The 21,509-nt window shown below is 34.2% G+C and overlaps 1 protein-coding gene across 1 annotated transcript in view; it reads left to right on the forward strand.

Annotated features, from left to right (window-relative positions):
* The window catches only part of LOC131675344 (disintegrin and metalloproteinase domain-containing protein 11), a 2,271,363-nt gene that overhangs the window by 1,476,364 nt on the left and 773,490 nt on the right, over positions 1–21,509 (forward strand). The gene's annotated exons all lie outside the window — the stretch shown is intronic.

Genomic DNA, 21,509 nt, shown 5'->3' on the forward strand with positions numbered 1-21,509 from the left:
GCTGCCATTTGTTATTAGCCACACGATATTTAATTTTTTTTGTATATTATTGTTGAATGACATGTAGAGAACTGGTGTACAAAGCTTGAGCGATCGGAACGATACGCAACTACCCCTAAGTTAATTTAACAACTAATCACATATAGGGAATACGCAGTTTTTGGGCTGCCATTTGTTATTAGCCACTCGATATTTAAATTTTTTTGTATATTATTGTTGAATGAAATGTAGAGAACTGGTGTACAAAGTTTGAGCGATCGGAACGATACGCTACTACCCCTAAGTTAATTTAACAACTAAACACATATAGGGATTACGCAGTTTTCGGGCTGCCATTTGTTATTAGCCACTTCTTTTTTTAATTTTTTTGTATATTATTGTTGAATGACATGTAGAGAACTGGTGCACAAAGTTTGAGCGATCGGAACGATACGCAACTACCCCTAAGTTAATTTAACAACTAATCACATATAGGGAATACGCAGTTTTTGGGCTGCCATTTGTTATTAGCCACACGATATTTAATTTTTTTTGTATATTATTGTTGAATGACATGTAGAGAACTGGTGTACAAAGCTTGAGCGATCGGAACGATACGCAACTACCCCTAAGTTAATTTAACAACTAATCACATATAGGGAATACGCAGTTTTTGGGCTGCCATTTGTTATTAGCCACACGATATTTAATTTTTTTTGTATATTATTGTTGAATGACATGTAGAGAACTGGTGTACAAAGCTTGAGCGATCGGAACGATACGCATCTACCCCTAAGTTCATTTAACAACTAAACACATATAGGGAATACGCAGTTTTCGGGCTGCCATTTGTTATTAGCCACTCCTTTTTTTAATTTTTTTGCATAAACTTGTTGAATGTCATGTAGAGAACTGGTGTACAAAGTTTGAGCGATCGGAACGATACGCAACTACCCCTAAGTTAATTTAACAATTTACGCGATCAAGGAAATTCGCTGTATTTACGCCCCCATTTGTTATTAGCCACTCCTTTTTTTAGTTTTTTTACTTAACATCGTTGAATGTCATGTAAAGAACTGGTGTAAATAGTTTGAGCGATCGGAACGATACGCATCTACCCCTAAGTTCATTTAACAACTAATCACATATAGGGAATACGCAGTTTTCGGGATGCCATTTGTTATTAGCCACTCCTTTTTTTAATTTTTTTGCATAAACTTGTTGAATGACATGTAAAGAACCGGTGTACAAAGTTTGCGCGATCGGAACGATACGCAACTACCCCTAAGTTAATTAAACAACTAAACACATATAGGGAATACGCAGTTTTCGGGCTGCCATTAGTTATTAGCCACTCGATATTTAAATTTTTTTGTATATTATTGTTGAATGACATGTAAAGAAACGGTGTACAAAGTTTGAGCCATCGGAACGATACGCTACTACCCCTAAGTTAATTTAACAACTAATCACATATAGGGGATACGCAGTTTTTGGGCTGCCATTTGTTATTAGCCACTCGATATTTAAATTTTTTTGTATATTATTGTTCAATGTCATGTAGTGAACTGGTGCACAAAGTTTGCGCGATCGGAACGATACGCAACTACCCCTAAGTTAATTAAACAACTAAACACATATAGGGAATACGCAGTTTTCGGGCTGCCATTAGTTATTAGCCACTCGATATTTAAATTTTTTTGTATATTATTATTGAATGACATGTAAAGAACCGGTGTACAAAGTTTGAGCGATCGGAACGATACGCTACTATCCCTAAGTTAATTTAACAACTAATCACATATAGGGGATACGCAGTTTTTGGGCTGCCATTTGTTATTAGCCACTCCTTTTTTTAATTTTTTTGTATATTATTGTTGAATGACATGTAGAGAACTGGTGTACAAAGTTTGAGCGATCGGAACGATACGCATCTACCCCTAAGTTCATTTAACAACTAATCACATATAGGGAATACGCAGTTTTCGGGCTGCCATTTGTTATTAGCCACTCCTTTTTTTAATTTTTTTGCATAAACTTGTTGAATGACATGTAAAGAACCGGTGTACAAAGTTTGCGCGATCGGAACGATACGCAACTACCCCTAAGTTAATTAAACAACTAAACACATATGGAATACGCAGTTTTCGGGCTGCCATTAGTTATTAGCCACTCGATATTAAAATTTTTTTGTATATTATTGTTGAATGACATGTAAAGAACCGGTGTACAAAGTTTGAGCCATCGGAACGATACGCTACTACCCCTAAGTTAATTTAACAACTAATCACATATAGGGGATACGCAGTTTTTGGGCTGCCATTTGTTATTAGCCACTCCTTTTTTTAATTTATTTGTATATTATTGTTGAATGACATGTAGAGAACTGGTGTACAAAGTTTGAGCGATCGGAACGATACGCATCTACCCCTAAATTCATTTAACAACTAATCACATATAGGGAATACGCAGTTTTCGGGCTGCCATTTGTTATTAGCCACTCCTTTTTTTAATTTTTTGCATAAACTTGTTGAATGTCATGTAGAGAACTGGTGTAAAAAGTTTGTGCTATCGGAACGATACGCAACTACCCCTAAGTTAATTTAACAACTAATCACAAATAGGGGATACGCAGTTTTTGGGCTGCCATTTGTTATTAGCCACTCCTTTTTTTAATTTTTTTGTATATTATTGTTGAATGACATGTAGAGAACTGGTGCACAAAGTTTGAGCGATCGGAACGATACGCTACTACCCCTAAGTTAATTTAACAACTAAACACATATAGGGATTACGCAGTTTTCGGGCTGCCATTTGTTATTAGCCACTTCTTTTTTTAATTTTTTTGTATATTATTGTTGAATGACATGTAGAGAACTGGTGCACAAAGTTTGAGCGATCGGAACGATACGCAACTACCCCTAAGTTAATTTAACAACTAATCACATATAGGGAATACGCAGTTTTTGGGCTGCCATTTGTTATTAGCCACACGATATTTAATTTTTTTTGTATATTATTGTTGAATGACATGTAGAGAACTGGTGTACAAAGCTTGAGCGATCGGAACGATACGCAACTACCCCTAAGTTAATTTAACAACTAATCACATATAGGGAATACGCAGTTTTTGGGCTGCCATTTGTTATTAGCCACTCGATATTTAAATTTTTTTGTATATTATTGTTGAATGAAATGTAGAGAACTGGTGTACAAAGTTTGAGCGATCGGAACGATACGCTACTACCCCTAAGTTAATTTAACAACTAAACACATATAGGGATTACGCAGTTTTCGGGCTGCCATTTGTTATTAGCCACTTCTTTTTTTAATTTTTTTGTATATTATTGTTGAATGACATGTAGAGAACTGGTGCACAAAGTTTGAGCGATCGGAACGATACGCAACTACCCCTAAGTTAATTTAACAACTAATCACATATAGGGAATACGCAGTTTTTGGGCTGCCATTTGTTATTAGCCACACGATATTTAATTTTTTTTGTATATTATTGTTGAATGACATGTAGAGAACTGGTGTACAAAGCTTGAGCGATCGGAACGATACGCAACTACCCCTAAGTTAATTTAACAACTAATCACATATAGGGAATACGCAGTTTTTGGGCTGCCATTTGTTATTAGCCACACGATATTTAATTTTTTTTGTATATTATTGTTGAATGACATGTAGAGAACTGGTGTACAAAGCTTGAGCGATCGGAACGATACGCATCTACCCCTAAGTTCATTTAACAACTAATCACATATAGGGAATACACAGTTTTCGGGCTGCCATTTGTTATTAGCCACTCGATATTTAAATTTTTTTGTATATTATTGTTGAATGTCACGTACAGAACTGGTGTACAAAGTTTGAGCGATCGGAACGATACGCTACTACCCCTAAGTTAATTTAACAACTAAACACATATAGGGAATACGCAGTTTTCGGGCTGCCATTTGTTATTAGCCACTCCTTTTTTTAATTTTTTTGCATAAACTTGTTGAATGTCATGTAGAGAACTGGTGTACAAAGTTTGAGCGATCGGAACGATACGCAACTACCCCTAAGTTAATTTAACAATTTACGCGATCAAGGAAATTCGCTGTATTTACGCCCCCATTTGTTATTAGCCACTCCTTTTTTTAGTTTTTTTACTTAACATCGTTGAATGTCATGTAAAGAACTGGTGTAAATAGTTTGAGCGATCGGAACGATACGCATCTACCCCTAAGTTCATTTAACAACTAATCACATATAGGGAATACGCAGTTTTCGGGATGCCATTTGTTATTAGCCACTCCTTTTTTTAATTTTTTTGCATAAACTTGTTGAATGACATGTAAAGAACCGGTGTACAAAGTTTGCGCGATCGGAACGATACGCAACTACCCCTAAGTTAATTAAACAACTAAACACATATAGGGAATACGCAGTTTTCGGGCTGCCATTAGTTATTAGCCACTCGATATTTAAATTTTTTTGTATATTATTGTTGAATGACATGTAAAGAAACGGTGTACAAAGTTTGAGCCATCGGAACGATACGCTACTACCCCTAAGTTAATTTAACAACTAATCACATATAGGGGATACGCAGTTTTTGGGCTGCCATTTGTTATTAGCCACTCGATATTTAAATTTTTTTGTATATTATTGTTCAATGTCATGTAGTGAACTGGTGCACAAAGTTTGCGCGATCGGAACGATACGCAACTACCCCTAAGTTAATTAAACAACTAAACACATATAGGGAATACGCAGTTTTCGGGCTGCCATTAGTTATTAGCCACTCGATATTTAAATTTTTTTGTATATTATTATTGAATGACATGTAAAGAACCGGTGTACAAAGTTTGAGCGATCGGAACGATACGCTACTATCCCTAAGTTAATTTAACAACTAATCACATATAGGGGATACGCAGTTTTTGGGCTGCCATTTGTTATTAGCCACTCCTTTTTTTAATTTTTTTGTATATTATTGTTGAATGACATGTAGAGAACTGGTGTACAAAGTTTGAGCGATCGGAACGATACGCATCTACCCCTAAGTTCATTTAACAACTAATCACATATAGGGAATACGCAGTTTTCGGGCTGCCATTTGTTATTAGCCACTCCTTTTTTTAATTTTTTTGCATAAACTTGTTGAATGACATGTAAAGAACCGGTGTACAAAGTTTGCGCGATCGGAACGATACGCAACTACCCCTAAGTTAATTAAACAACTAAACACATATGGAATACGCAGTTTTCGGGCTGCCATTAGTTATTAGCCACTCGATATTAAAATTTTTTTGTATATTATTGTTGAATGACATGTAAAGAACCGGTGTACAAAGTTTGAGCCATCGGAACGATACGCTACTACCCCTAAGTTAATTTAACAACTAATCACATATAGGGGATACGCAGTTTTTGGGCTGCCATTTGTTATTAGCCACTCCTTTTTTTAATTTATTTGTATATTATTGTTGAATGACATGTAGAGAACTGGTGTACAAAGTTTGAGCGATCGGAACGATACGCATCTACCCCTAAATTCATTTAACAACTAATCACATATAGGGAATACGCAGTTTTCGGGCTGCCATTTGTTATTAGCCACTCCTTTTTTTAATTTTTTGCATAAACTTGTTGAATGTCATGTAGAGAACTGGTGTAAAAAGTTTGTGCTATCGGAACGATACGCAACTACCCCTAAGTTAATTTAACAACTAATCACAAATAGGGGATACGCAGTTTTTGGGCTGCCATTTGTTATTAGCCACTCCTTTTTTTAATTTTTTTGTATATTATTGTTGAATGACATGTAGAGAACTGGTGCACAAAGTTTGAGCGATCGGAACGATACGCTACTACCCCTAAGTTAATTTAACAACTAAACACATATAGGGATTACGCAGTTTTCGGGCTGCCATTTGTTATTAGCCACTTCTTTTTTTAATTTTTTTGTATATTATTGTTGAATGACATGTAGAGAACTGGTGCACAAAGTTTGAGCGATCGGAACGATACGCAACTACCCCTAAGTTAATTTAACAACTAATCACATATAGGGAATACGCAGTTTTTGGGCTGCCATTTGTTATTAGCCACACGATATTTAATTTTTTTTGTATATTATTGTTGAATGACATGTAGAGAACTGGTGTACAAAGCTTGAGCGATCGGAACGATACGCAACTACCCCTAAGTTAATTTAACAACTAATCACATATAGGGAATACGCAGTTTTTGGGCTGCCATTTGTTATTAGCCACTCGATATTTAAATTTTTTTGTATATTATTGTTGAATGAAATGTAGAGAACTGGTGTACAAAGTTTGAGCGATCGGAACGATACGCTACTACCCCTAAGTTAATTTAACAACTAAACACATATAGGGATTACGCAGTTTTCGGGCTGCCATTTGTTATTAGCCACTTCTTTTTTTAATTTTTTTGTATATTATTGTTGAATGACATGTAGAGAACTGGTGCACAAAGTTTGAGCGATCGGAACGATACGCAACTACCCCTAAGTTAATTTAACAACTAATCACATATAGGGAATACGCAGTTTTTGGGCTGCCATTTGTTATTAGCCACACGATATTTAATTTTTTTTGTATATTATTGTTGAATGACATGTAGAGAACTGGTGTACAAAGCTTGAGCGATCGGAACGATACGCAACTACCCCTAAGTTAATTTAACAACTAATCACATATAGGGAATACGCAGTTTTTGGGCTGCCATTTGTTATTAGCCACACGATATTTAATTTTTTTTGTATATTATTGTTGAATGACATGTAGAGAACTGGTGTACAAAGCTTGAGCGATCGGAACGATACGCATCTACCCCTAAGTTCATTTAACAACTAATCACATATAGGGAATACACAGTTTTCGGGCTGCCATTTGTTATTAGCCACTCGATATTTAAATTTTTTTGTATATTATTGTTGAATGTCATGTACAGAACTGGTGTACAAAGTTTGAGCGATCGGAACGATACGCTACTACCCCTAAGTTAATTTAACAACTAAACACATATAGGGAATACGCAGTTTTCGGGCTGCCATTTGTTATTAGCCACTCCTTTTTTTAATTTTTTTGCATAAACTTGTTGAATGTCATGTAGAGAACTGGTGTACAAAGTTTGAGCGATCGGAACGATACGCAACTACCCCTAAGTTAATTTAACAATTTACGCGATCAAGGAAATTCGCTGTATTTACGCCCCCATTTGTTATTAGCCACTCCTTTTTTTAGTTTTTTTACTTAACATCGTTGAATGTCATGTAAAGAACTGGTGTAAATAGTTTGAGCGATCGGAACGATACGCATCTACCCCTAAGTTCATTTAACAACTAATCACATATAGGGAATACGCAGTTTTCGGGATGCCATTTGTTATTAGCCACTCCTTTTTTTAATTTATTTGTATATTATTGTTGAATGACATGTAGAGAACTGGTGTACAAAGTTTGAGCGATCGGAACGATACGCATCTACCCCTAAGTTCATTTAACAACTAATCACATATAGGGAATACGCAGTTTTCGGGCTGCCATTTGTTATTAGCCACTCCTTTTTTTAATTTTTTTGCATAAACTTGTTGAATGTCATGTAGAGAACTGGTGTACAAAGTTTGAGCGATCGGAACGATACGCAACTACCCCTAAGTTAATTTAACAACTAATCACATATAGGGGATACGCAGTTTTTGGGCTGCCATTTGTTATTAGCCACTCCTTTTTTTAATTTATTTGTATATTATTGTTGAATGACATGTAGAGAACTGGTGTACAAAGTTTGAGCGATCGGAACGATACGCATCTACCCCTAAGTTCATTTAACAACTAATCACATATAGGGAATACGCAGTTTTCGGGCTGCCATTTGTTATTAGCCACTCCTTTTTTTAATTTTTTTGCATAAACTTGTTGAATGTCATGTAGAGAACTGGTGTACAAAGTTTGAGCGATCGGAACGATACGCAACTACCCCTAAGTTAATTTAACAATTTACGCGATCAAGGAAATTCGCTGTATTTACGCCCCCATTTGTTATTATCCACTCCTTTTTTTAGTTTTTTTACTTAACATCGTTGAATGTCATGTAAAGAACTGGTGTAAAAAGTTTGAGCTATCGGAACGATACGCAACTACCCCTAAGTTAATTTAACAACTAATCACATATAGGGGATACGCAGTTTTTGGGCTGCCATTTGTTATTAGCCACTCCTTTTTTTAATTTTTTTATATATTATTGTTGAATGTCATGTACAGAACTGGTGTACAAAGTTTGAGCGATCGGAACGATACGCAACTACCCCTAAGTTAATTTAACAACTAATCACATATAGGGGATACGCAGTTTTTGGGCTGCCATTTGTTATTAGCCACTCGATATTTAAATTTTTTTGTATATTATTGTTGAATGACATGTAGAGAACTGGTGCACAAAGTTTGAGCGATCGGAACGATACGCAACTACCCCTAAGTTAACAATATAATTTAACAATATACACGATCAAAGAAATGTAGAGTTTCAATTCTCCCATTTGTTATTAGCCACTTAATTTTTCACTTTTATTGTTTATAAATGTTGAATGTATGTAAAGAAATGGTGTATAGAAATTTGTTACATATAATAGTTGACTATCCTGCAAATAAGAAATGAGCAGTTTTATACTGGGAAAAAACATGAAATTGTCCTCAAATCCATTCAAGAAGATAAATATTTTTAATTTACACTAGTTCTGCTTCAATTTATTATGTGTATACATATATATAATACATAGTAGTTGTTGGTGTAATATGTGGTTATATATATGTATATATATACATTTAACTATTTGTGACGGGCGAATCGATCATTAGATTCGATCGCCCTGTTCGCCTCTCTCTCTCTTCCGCGTGCCTTCCCCTGAGCCGCTGCCACATCGGTCTTGGTTGAGTAAAACCGAGTATCGACGCATGATGTGGCTTTGTTACAGGTCTGATTCCTGATCGGCGGAGATGCCTGGCGCTGGAGGGATAGGCATAGGCGGAGAGCAGAGGAGGAGAGAGAGAAATAGTGTCGCCGGCATGAGCCGCACATGTGTGCGTAGCCGGCGGCGCTCGGCCGTTGAGTACCTATAGGGAGGGGCGCGTAAGAAAGCGCGGAAGCCGCGAGACCGCGGGCAGTATAGTTCTGACCGGCAATTAATTGCCAGCTAGTAGAACTTCGCGACGGTAACGGTTTTTTGTGCGGTTAAGTGCTGTTTGGAGACCATCAGCAAGAGGGAAGATCAGCTACATCGAGGATCCTGCTTTGCGAGGACTACATCGCTCGCCCAGAGGACGTGGACTTCCACAACAGCGCTCCCTCTCAAGGTCAGGTACCCTTTTTAGTTTATCGGTGCGCGCCTCGATTTCTCTCTCTCCGAGCATCATATAGGCCGGACGCGGACGAGTGGATAGATGCGTAAATTCGCATCGCCCTCGCGGAATTCGCGGGACGAATTGTAAGGTGACGTTCTGTTCCCTGTGCGTTCACTCGCACGGAGCGAACTTAGCCCGGGCTCGGCCGACGCACACGTCAAGGCCGGATGTATAAAATTGTCGTAATAAAGAGAAAAATATTAGAATTGATGAGTTCATTCTGTTAAACCTGTCTCTCTGTAATTAATTAAATTGCGATTATCGATATTGCCGGACGACATAGCCCTCGTTAAATTTTCGCGACGAAGCGAAGGTGCCTTCCGAGCCTTTCCCCCTTAAATAATTTGTGACGCAACGTTGTTCGGGCTTAAATCATTAACGTACGTGTTACATATTTATTTAATTATTGCGAACTTTTTATTACATTTATTAATTATAATTTGTAATATAACATTTGTAATTTAATATATTGTTAATAATTCTTAGTTATGATTTTATTGCAAAAAACCAATTTCCTCTCTGCATTCATAAGGGCTTGAGACCTTCATGTTAATAATGTTTTGGTTTATATTAACATGGCTGCATTAGAATCGGTTTATTTACTTCAGTTTTTTCACTGTTCTTAGTCTATCGACTTGCGTAACACTGTTGTGTAGGTTTCCTGCATTGTTCTTATTAACTTTTACATCGATCATGCAGTAAATATATTTTAGTTAATTGTAGAACAAAATGCGGATTGTTTTACAATATAAATCTATAAATAATCAATCAATTCTTTATTGTCATGATTAATATTTTCAATAATTATAATATTCAAGAAATGTTAAAAGCAATAATTTGAATTAACTGAATTTTTTAGATTTATATCAATCTTAGTCCAGCGACTTACTGTTTTTACAACTTATAATTCTCAGATATAAATCTGATTTTGTAGCTGAAACTGAATAGACCATGAGTTCGATGATTATATAAGTACTTTGGAAGTTTTATTTGATTTTAAAATATTTCCTACAAAGTTTACAAATAAATAATTCGTTTTCTCCTGGTTCATTTTCAATTTTTCTTTTTTTAAACCGCCTGTAAACTGTAACATTCTCTTCTTCATCCGTATCAATACTTGTGTACTGCAAACATCTTTTTTCACATTTTCGTCTACAATATTTGCATTGGATTGATTCCGATTTTATATTAGAAAAGCAACACATACATATATTTTCCATATTATCTGATAGTAACAGAAGATTATGTGCTACTTTTAACCTGTACTTATCAGGATCAAATGTGAGGTTGAAATCTTTTGCATAACCTAAACACTCAAGATAATACATTACGTATGATCCACAACTGTGACCATCGTTACAATTTTGGTATGGACGATTATCAATCTTCCATTTTTTCCATTGGATCTTTTGTAACTGATTGAATGATGAGTTTGTATGTTTGATAAAGTTTTCAAATGCCTTTGTAGCTCGATCTTCATCGTCACCTTTACCGTAAGGATCTAAAACACATACTTTTTCTTCACTTATGTTTGCAACAAATAATTGCCAATGACTATTTAGTAAATAAGGCATTAGTAATAGGTTTTCAATAGGAAATGTAATTGTATTTATTCTTCGATCTGTGCATTTCCTCCTTCCGCTGTATTCTCCTAATATTATCGATGTATTATCTGTAGATATGTAAGTTACACCTTTCCATTCATCTATACAGGTAGCTACATAAGAATCTATAACTATACCATTTATCCATATTTTAGTTTTTAGTGTATGAAATTCTTGTGCTCTTAATTCATATGTATTCATTATTACTAATTTCTGGCTTTTATATTTAGTTACAGCAACATTATAAGAACGAGAATTAAAGTAATAATTTGCATCTTTGACAACTTTATTTGGATACTTTTCTACAACTCTTCTTTCATCATTTTCATCGTGTTCCACGAATTTAGTACTGTTTTTTTGTATATCTTCTTTCATCTGTTCTTCTGAATGATTATCAATATTCATATTATTAATTTTTACATCCTGTGTTGGGATTGTCTCACACGTAATTTCTTTGTCTTTATTAGTAAGATCTATTATGTCAAGATTTTGACGATCATCTCCTTCGAATTTTCTTTTGTTTGTTGATTTATCTAATTTCTTCTTTTTATCGGTGGCCGTAAGAGCACGTATTTGCAAATAATTTTCTGATATTTTCTGTGGCATCAACTCTATTTTCGCCGCAGTTATACTACTTTTACTTATTTTTCTTTCATTAATCTTCACTTTCTGTAACTCTTTTGTTTCCAAATCATTCTTTAAGTTTTCTTCTACTTTACGTAATTTTTTTGCTTCATGAATAATAGTTGATGCATTAAGATGGTTCTTTTTACTATGCTTTTTGATATTTATCTTAATGTCTGCTGATGACTTTCTATCCCACGTCTCTTTTAAGTACGGGTTAGCAATAGTTGCTGGATATTTAGCTTTCTTATTCGATAATCTGGTTCCTTTTATACATGGGTTAAGTTTAATGTAAGCTGCCGTTTCTTGTCTGCTTTTATCTAGTACGCGTATTACATCACCAATACAAGACCTAGTATTCCCATTTAGAACTTTATTTTTCATAACTTTTGTGGAGCTTTCGATGTAAGCATTACTTACTCTTGAGATAGTATTATCTACTAAATCCAAATCTAATCCACTCCACATCACTATATACGGAATCCATTTTTTTATAGCGTATTCAACAAATTCTGGAGCAAAGTATTTATTCGAAACTGTTTTTGGAATTTCCTCTTCGCATTGTATTTTACTACCATAGATTGCAATATATTTCTGGTAATAACGTTGATAAAATGGTGATTGTTTGTAGGTGGCACGGTTAAATAAATCTTCACTAGCCACTATCTCAAAATCTTCATTTGTGTTGCCAACATCCCGTTCACTTTCTTTATAGTCGTCATCTTCATGTTTCGGGATTAAATCTGATTTTTTAATCAATAATGACTGCAATGCATAGATACTATCATTCGCATTTTTTTCTTCTGTAGTCAGTAAAACGTTACAAATGTGTTGAAATATTTCGTCAATTTCAACAAGATTTCTGCACAATATTAATAAACAAATGCAATCTAACAAGAAACTCTGTACGTTCTTTTTTTCTTTTTGGTCGTGCATTTTATTATGTACAAAACGTGAAAAATTGACTTTCAAGGATCGTGAAACTGCGTGTGCAAAGTGGGCACAGCATATTTTTACAATAATAAATCCTTTAGGTGGTAATACACCTTCTGCACAGAAAGTATACAAAATGTCTATATACTTCGGTAATAGAATATTGTTCCATTCTAACAGCAATGAGTGAATGAATACCCATGACCAATCAGTAACTATACATCGTAAAATTGGCCATCTTTTTAACTTTTCCATTGCAAAATTTCTGTATTCTTTTAGCCATTTACTAATTGATGAAACGCCATGTTCAGATGTGATCATATGCGTTATTTTGACTATTGCTGCATCATGTCTTATTAATATATTATAGTAATAGATCTTCTTACAATTCAGGTCCTGTGGATTACGTACTACAGATCCCGTCGCATCTATATGAAGTATTGCATTTTTTATTTCTGCTAATACATTCAACTCTTGTTCTGCATGCATGATATCAGTTAATGGCAGTTGTACTATTCGTAAAAAAGGATCTTTCAGTTTTGCATGTTCCATCCACAATTGAAAAAGATCGGATAAGTCCATTGACTCCAATTTACACCGATTTTTTGTTTTTAATTCAGATACGGCCTTATAGACTGTTGACGTTTTTCTTAATTCTTGCGAGTGGCCGTCTTCGTACAGACCTGTGTCAATTTTGGTAATTATTTTATTCATATGATCTGAAATGCCTCCTCTTCCACATATTTCAGCCCATTCTTTGCGCAGTTGTTTTCTCAATGATTTAAAACATCGTGTCATCGGACTAACTTGATGAACTACTTTCAGTTCTTCTGTACACGATACTTCTAAGACAGCTGCGAGATCATCCGTGTGATGAAACCTGAATTTATACTGTGCGCTGTGTTGAGCTTGACCACACTTAGCATATGCGACTATGTCTCTTTGATTATAACGCACACCTCCATAAAATTGTAATCTACATGTACATCTCATATCTTCGACTAGACATTGTTCAATGGCTACTCTGATTTTGTCATCGTCAAAAATCCCTATATCATCTTTTAATGCTGCTGACGGCATTTGGACTGAACCTATATCATAAATAAATTTTTCTTTCTTCTTTGGTTTTATTTTAGAAATATCACTATTGACGCTTTCACATTCATCGAACTCAGACAATTCAAAGTCGCTGTCTATACTTTCTGACTTACGAAAGAAATTTCTGCGTGAAACTGGTTTTATTTCTCTTCCATTCTTTTGCCTTCATTTCACCAGTCGGGAATTTCACAACACTTTCTATATTAATCTTATTATTTTTATATACAAAGGAATAAGGATCATCAATTTCCTTTTCACTTGTATATTTTTCTATTTGTGTATCTTCCAAAATTGCTGCAGGATCATCTTTATTTTCTTCAATAGTAAGGGTGTCTTTAAATATTTTATCCAAGACAACCCAATGACCTTCCACCAGATTACCAAGCAATAAAATATAGAAGCAAGGTTGATCTTCAGAGTCAGCTGTATTTTCATCTACTTTAGTTATATTCAAGTCACCTGGTTTTTTAATAAAAACCTTCATATTAACTCCATATAACTTGATGAAAACTCCTATTTCATACAAAGTCCCGTATTCTCCTAATTTTCCCATTACGTTTTTATAACGAGTAGCATCATTATATTTAACGATACTAGGATTAGAATATATCACTGACGATAATTCTGATTCCCAGTTTTTCGTTGTGTAATCAACTATACATTGTCTCACTTTTTCATGATAAGATTGATCATCATACAAAAAGTCAGATAAACATCTAAATAAACAATTTCCATCACCAATAATATTTTTTTGTCTGTAATGGTGCAAGCCATCAGACTCAACGATATCTTTTAATTTATTTTCTATTTCATCACTTGAAACTTCACTATTTTTCATCACTTCACTTCTATCTTCAGCAAGTTGTTGCTCCTTATTAATATTATTAAATGAGTTAAGCTCATTATTAGATGAATACTGTAATTTACAGTCATCATCAAACTCTTTTCTATGGTCTTCAGTTACTCTACCGTTTTTACTTTTGTTTAAACAAACCGATTCTTTATTATTAACTATATTACATTTACCTACCATAAGATGTTCGACCTCAGCACGTAGTTCTGAGTTTGGCTTTGTCCATAGATACTTAATTTTTTTCACAAACCCGCTGTCACCTTTCTTCTTTATACTCTTACAAATCTACAGAGAAACAAAATTAAATTTTCCCCTACTTCGAAATATATATCAAAGAGTGTAAGATTTCTATTTTAGCGATAAATTCAATTTATGAATAATTAACATGGATAATAAACTGCAAGAATAGAAATATGTTAGTAAATTGGTTTAAGAACATAATACGTTATGTTTTGAAATTATTTGTATAAATTGTTAATTTTATAACCATCTCCTATACTACAATCAATATCGTTGTGTTAAAATTTGGTAGAAAAAAAAAGAGAATGAATAAAAATAAAATAGAGACTACATATTTATCTTTTGTATATTTTAAATTAAAACGTATGCAAACAAAGGAAATTAATTATCAAAATATTAAACCCGTTAAATTAGAAGAATATTCACGGGTGTTTTCATAGTGGCAGCAAAAAGTACACGATGTTAAATTGATAAGCTTTCAACAGCTGAATTTTTAAACAACTACTTGTGTTTGAAAGTGCAAAAAGGATTGGATCTGGTACAATTCCATCATATTAATGTATATGTATTTTAATGTTTAATTTTCTACTTATAAAAAATATTTTCCAGATAAAGCAGGACTTTGGAAAATTGCATCAAAACATTAATATTGTTAGTGGTGATAAATGGTTGAAAATTAAACAGTGCATCAAATTCCAGTTGCGAAATGCTACAGGTAATATAGAAGATAAAGGCTTAATCAGTGCTTTAACCTTGGATATTTTTAATGAGGGTAAACACTTATTCATTAATCTGTTATAAATTAAAAAGAAAACAAAAATGTTAATAAGTGACTAATTAGAAAAGATAAAAAATTATTTATAATTTTCTAAATTTCAGATCAAGAAGATTTTTTAATATTTTATCTTTTGCCTTATGTGATTTCTTCTCAACGTAGCAAGAAAAGAAAAAGTGACGAAGGAATTAATCAACGACCTCATAAGTTATCTCTTCAAGAACGTCGTGAAACTTTTCTTCTTCATGTAGCTGTATGGATTTTACCAACATTTTCATGCGAAACTTAGCTATCACATAATAATATTAAATTATTATTTATAATTTTGCTCAATATATAGACTCAAAGTGATGTAGAACCAGCTATATCAGATCTACAAGCTCGACTACAAAAAAACAATCATACCTTTCAACCAATAGTTTGGCTGTAGGTGAGAAAACTAAGATAAACAATTACAGCGTAATAATTAATAATCAACAGTATACACAGAGCAATTGCTTAAGTGCGTTTGAAACTGCTTTACAAATTTACTTTACCTTCGATTGTTCTTATTCAGAAAATTCATCAAGCTTGTGGCTTTTTGTGCAAAAATGCTTATTTGACCTTCATCTCTCTACAGATTTTAACAATATATCCATTCAGATTTTATTAGGAATAATTCAAAGCGCCCTAAGTAAGTAAATTAATTAGTAAAATGAAGCAGTGCTATTTATGCAGTGACACTTTCGATGAAACATCACTATTACTTGATCATATTAAAATCTTTCATAAGAATGTTAATAGTTTTAGATGTATATTCGATGAGTGTACTAGATGATATACAAGTTTTCGATCTCTATTAGCTCATGTAAAAAGACAGCATGGTATAGAAAAAAATATTTCGAATTCATCTGTAGAATCAAGTAAACAAATACAACAACAAAATGACACTTCGAGGGTTTCGACAAATTGTACTGCAATATGCGATTGCACCATTGATTATTCTGATAATTATAATAGTTACGATAACTCTTATTTTGAAATCTTAGATGATGACAATCCTATCCATGTTGATATTAGTGAAATTTATGCCAGGGATATGGAGCACGTGAAAAGTGATTATTTAGAAAAAATAAGTTTTTCATACGTGGCAAACTTATACAAATACAGAGATATCAATCGAAGTAGAGTTCAATCTATAATAAATGATACAAAAAATGTTTTCAAAAAGCTTCTAAGTAATATACAATCAGAAGTTATTAGTTTAAATTTAAACAATTCGATAAAAGAAAAAATTAATCTTACTATCGAGTCTTCTGCTACTTTTTTGGATTCTTTTGACAACGAATATAAATGTTTTAAGCGGTTTAAGCAATTTAAAACTTATGTTGATCCTGAAAGTATTGTTATTGGCGAGAGAAAAGAATATGAACGAAAAGGTCTTATTGAAACAGTAAAATTTGTTCCTGTTAATATTCAATTTATTCCTATGAGAAAAATTTAAAAAAATTTTTTTGAGTTGCCTGATGTTTTTGATGAAACTATATCTTATATTAACTTTTTAAGATCAAACAATTTAATTATTTCAAACTTTGTTCAAGGAGAATATTGGAGAAAAAAATGTACTAGATTTGGAGATAAATGTGTGTTGCCGATAGTAATGTACTATGATGACTATGAAAATAATAATCTTCTTGGATCGCACAAAGGCTTAGCAAAAACCGGAGCGGTTTATATAAACATACCATGTCTGCCAGAAAAATATCAATCCAAATTGGATAATATTTTCGTATTTTGTTTATTCAATTCACTAGACAGACAGCAATTTGGAAACAAAATTGTTTTTTTTCGAGTAATTGAAGAATTAAATTTCTTACAAGAGGAAGGAATAACTTTAAACCTTCCAAATGGCGAAGTACAAATTTATTTTGAGTTAGGTTTAATTGTAGGAGATAATCTCGGACAACACACAATTTTAGGATTTGCAGAAAGCTTTAATGTAAAGAGGTTCTGTATTGCATGTTTGATATCAAAAAATGAAATTCATGAAGTATTCTCTGAAAAAAATTGTTGTTTATACGATGAAAAAAATTACGAAGCACACGTAAAATCGAAAATTGTAAAAGAGTCAGGAATAAAAGAACAGTGTGTGTTTCATGAAGTAAAAGGTTTTCATGTAATACATAATGTTGCGGTTGACCCAATGCATGATCTTTGGGAAGGTGTAGACCGTTATGACTTAGGTCAAATTTTGAGTTATTTAATTTATACTAAAAAGTATTTTAGTTTAGAAGAATTAAACTTTAGAATATGTTCATTTGATTACGGACCACAAAGAAGTGTTAATAAGCCGGTTGAAATCAGCGAATCGCATATGAAAAATAAATGTCTTATAATGTATGCTTCTGAAATGTCTTGTCTTATAAATAATTTAAGTTTGATTATTGGCCATAAGGTTCCTGAAGCTGATCCCATATGGGAGTTATATTTTCGTTTGAAATATGTTAATGTAATAATTTGGAGTCGTAATATTCACAAAGATGCACATAATTATTTAGGCGTACTAATTGAAGAGTACATGTCTTTTTTACAATCGTTATTTCCTAATTGTATGAAGCCCAAACACCATTTCCTTCTACATTATGCGCGATTTACGTTACTATTTGGTCCTTTGTCTAGAATAAGTTGCTTACGATTTGAAGGTAAACACAAAATTGGAAAAGATATATCAGGATCAACTACGAGTAGAGTTAATATTAATCGTTCTGTTGCTATTAAATATCAAATAATGCAAAATTTTCAGTTCATTAATTTTAAATCTGATTGTTTAATCTACGAATGCGGTAAACAAAATATTATATTTTTGAAAGATATAGAAGATTACCATTATTATTTTAAAAAATTACCAGAATCTATAACTGACAAAGTGACGAGTACCAAATGGCTTAAAATTAATCAAATTAAAATATGTAAAGACATTATCTTGGTATTATTTTCAGAAAATGGACCACATTTTCATTTTGTTTCCGAAATCCTTATAGAAAAAAGCGATTTTTTTGTTTTAACTAGGCGAATCAATGCTTACTTGGATATATATTTATCTGCATACAAAGTATATAATTTAAATAATTTTGAATACGACGTAATTGATAAAACTATTGTTGAAAATTGTACTGTTACATATATAACACTTCTTTCTGATGGATATTTCTATATCCCAAAGTGTTGGATGTAATGTTTCGTATGTATCTTGAAAAATAAATAAATAAAATTACAATATTATTATATTATATGTTTATTTACTAAAGTAAAGAATAATTTTATTGCTTTTTTCTATGTAGCAAATTTTAATTTATATTAAGTAAAATTTATCATTCATTTTAAATATAATCAACCAAACAGTTTGGTAAAAATTATAGCGATAAAAATTACCAAACTGTAGGTAAAAATCGACAGAAATTCAGTCTGTAACCAAATTACTATACTGTTTGGTAAAAATTTATGAAATATTTGTAAAATTTCATAGACCATTTCTCTCAGTGTGTACATCAGAGATGAATCTTTTATTTCTACCAGAGAATAATAAATAATAGAATGTAATAATAAATAATAGTAATAAATAATAGAAAAATTAAAAAAAAAAGCGCGCGCAGCGCGCTAAATAACACTAGTTTTCATGAATTTCAATGAAAGAGAGAGAGAGAGAGAGAGAGAGAGTTGACCGAAGAAGAGCGCGCACGCGAGTAATAGAGTGAAAGAGAGAGAGAGAGAGAGTTGACCGAAGAAGAGCGCGCACGCGAGTAATAGAGTGAAAGAAGAGAGAGAGAGAGAGTTGACTGACGAAGAGCGCGCACGCGAGTAATAGACAAAAAGAAGAGAGAGAGTTGACCGAAGAGCGCGCACGCGACTGATAGATAGAAAGAAGAAAGAGAGAGAGAGTTGACCGAAGAGCGCGCACATGAGTGATTGAGCGAAAGAAGAGAGAGAGAGAATCCGAACACAGTGCGCGCAAGAGAGTAAGTGAGAGAGAGAGAGAGTAATCGAGAGAGCGCAAGAGCAAGTGAACGATAGAGAGAGAGAGAGAGAGAAACCGAACACAGTGCGCGCAAGAGAGTGAGAGAGAGAGCGCAAGAGCAAGTGAACGATAGAGAGAGAGAGAGAGAGAGAATCCGAACACAGTGCGCGCAAGAGAGTAAGTGAGAGAGAGAGAGAGAAACCGAACACAGTGCGCGCAAGAGAGTAAGTGAGAGAGAGAAAGTAATCGAGAGAGCGCAAGAGCAAGTGAACGATAGAGAGAGAGAGAGAGAGAGAGAGAGAGAGAAACCAATGCAGTGCGCGCAAGTGAGTGAACGAAAAAGATTATATAATATTATAATTAAACTTTTCCTACATACCTTTTTAATTATTGAATCTCTTCCAACATTGTCAAAATTCACTTCTATAGTGGATTTATAATTATCTGCAATAATTTTTGCAACAAGCTGAACGAATTTTTTATCGATCATTTTCCCTTCTCACTTTTTAAACTTGCACTATTACAGATAACAGTTTTTCAAAACTTGAATATAGCACTATTCAAACAAAGTAAATTAAAGTAAAATTAAAAAAATGAAATAAATAAACGAAACACACTGAATTGAAAATTGAAATCAACTTTGTGCAAAATCAAAAATTCACTGTGCACTGTTGTCGTGGCAAAAGTCACTGAACAACTGACTGCGACTATCGAGAAAAGACTATGTGTTGACATTATATACTATATGAACACATAGTTACATATATAAAACATAGGGTTTGAAAGACGATATATTTTTCAAACGGCGAATTCTTTGTGCCCGTACTACAGTCAGTTGTCAGAAAACAGTCAGAGGCAACGGTTGTCGCGAGACTAACAAGTGTACTTAAGGTAAGAAGTTTACTATTTCGCTTCTTTATCTTAAAATTAAATTATTAATTTCATTAAATTTGCAAAATATAGATGGCAGAATATTCGGACACAGGTCTGATGCCCCCTGGCATTGATGGCGACGACATTTCCCAACAAATGCCGCATGGAAGCGCCGCATCCTCACCGCCAGCACCACCACCATCACTACCCTCAGCACCACTACCATCACCACCACTACCACCACCACCACCACCACCATCACAAGTACCAGCCTACGGGTACTGGGGGACGGATAACTCCGCGGGACCTTCCGCATATCCCCAGGTACCCTACGGGCCACCGCCGCATCAATCGCCAGCGCGCAGGCCACACCAGCGTCACCAACAACATTACGCATCACGCCAAGAGTAATTTGACATATAAAATTGTTAAAGAGGAGAGAGAGAGTGAGAGAGAGAGAGAGAGAGAGACCGAACATAGTGCGCGCAAGAGAGTAAGTGAGAGAGAGAGAGAGAGAGAGAGAGAGAGAGAGAGAGAGAGAGAGAGAGAGAGAGAGAGAGTAATCAAGAGAGCAAGAGCAAGTGAACGATAGAGAGAAAGAGAGAGAGAGAGAAACCGAACACAGTGCGCGCAAGTGAGTGAGCGAAATAGAGAGAGATAGAGATGAAAAACCAATGCAGTGCGCGCAAGTGAGTGAGTGAAATAGAGAGAGAAAGAGAAGAAAAACCAATGCAGTGCGCGCAAGTGAGTGAGCGAAATAGAGAGAGATAGAGAAGAAAAACCAATGCAGTGCGCGCAAGTGAGTGAGCGAAATAGAGAGAGAGAGAGAGTAATCGAGAGAGCGCGCAAGCAAGTGAGCCGAAGTGAGAGAGAGAGAGAGAGAGAGAAACCGAACACAGTGCGTGCAAGAGAGTGATAGATAGAAAGAAAACAGAAAGAAGACAGAAAGAGAGTTGACCGAAAAACAGCGCGCACGCGAGTAATAGAGTGAAAGAAGAGAGAGAGAGGAGTGAATTGATCGAAGAAGAGCGCGCGCGCGACTGATAGAGTGAAAGAAGAAAGAGCGAGAGTGAATTGATCCAAGAAGAGCCCGCACGCGAGTGATAAACTGAAAG

This window comes from Phymastichus coffea, unplaced genomic scaffold (assembly GCF_024137745.1).
Source record: "Phymastichus coffea isolate CEN01 unplaced genomic scaffold, Cenicafe_Pcof_1.1 PCOF00019, whole genome shotgun sequence".
NCBI lineage: Eukaryota > Metazoa > Arthropoda > Insecta > Hymenoptera > Eulophidae > Phymastichus > Phymastichus coffea.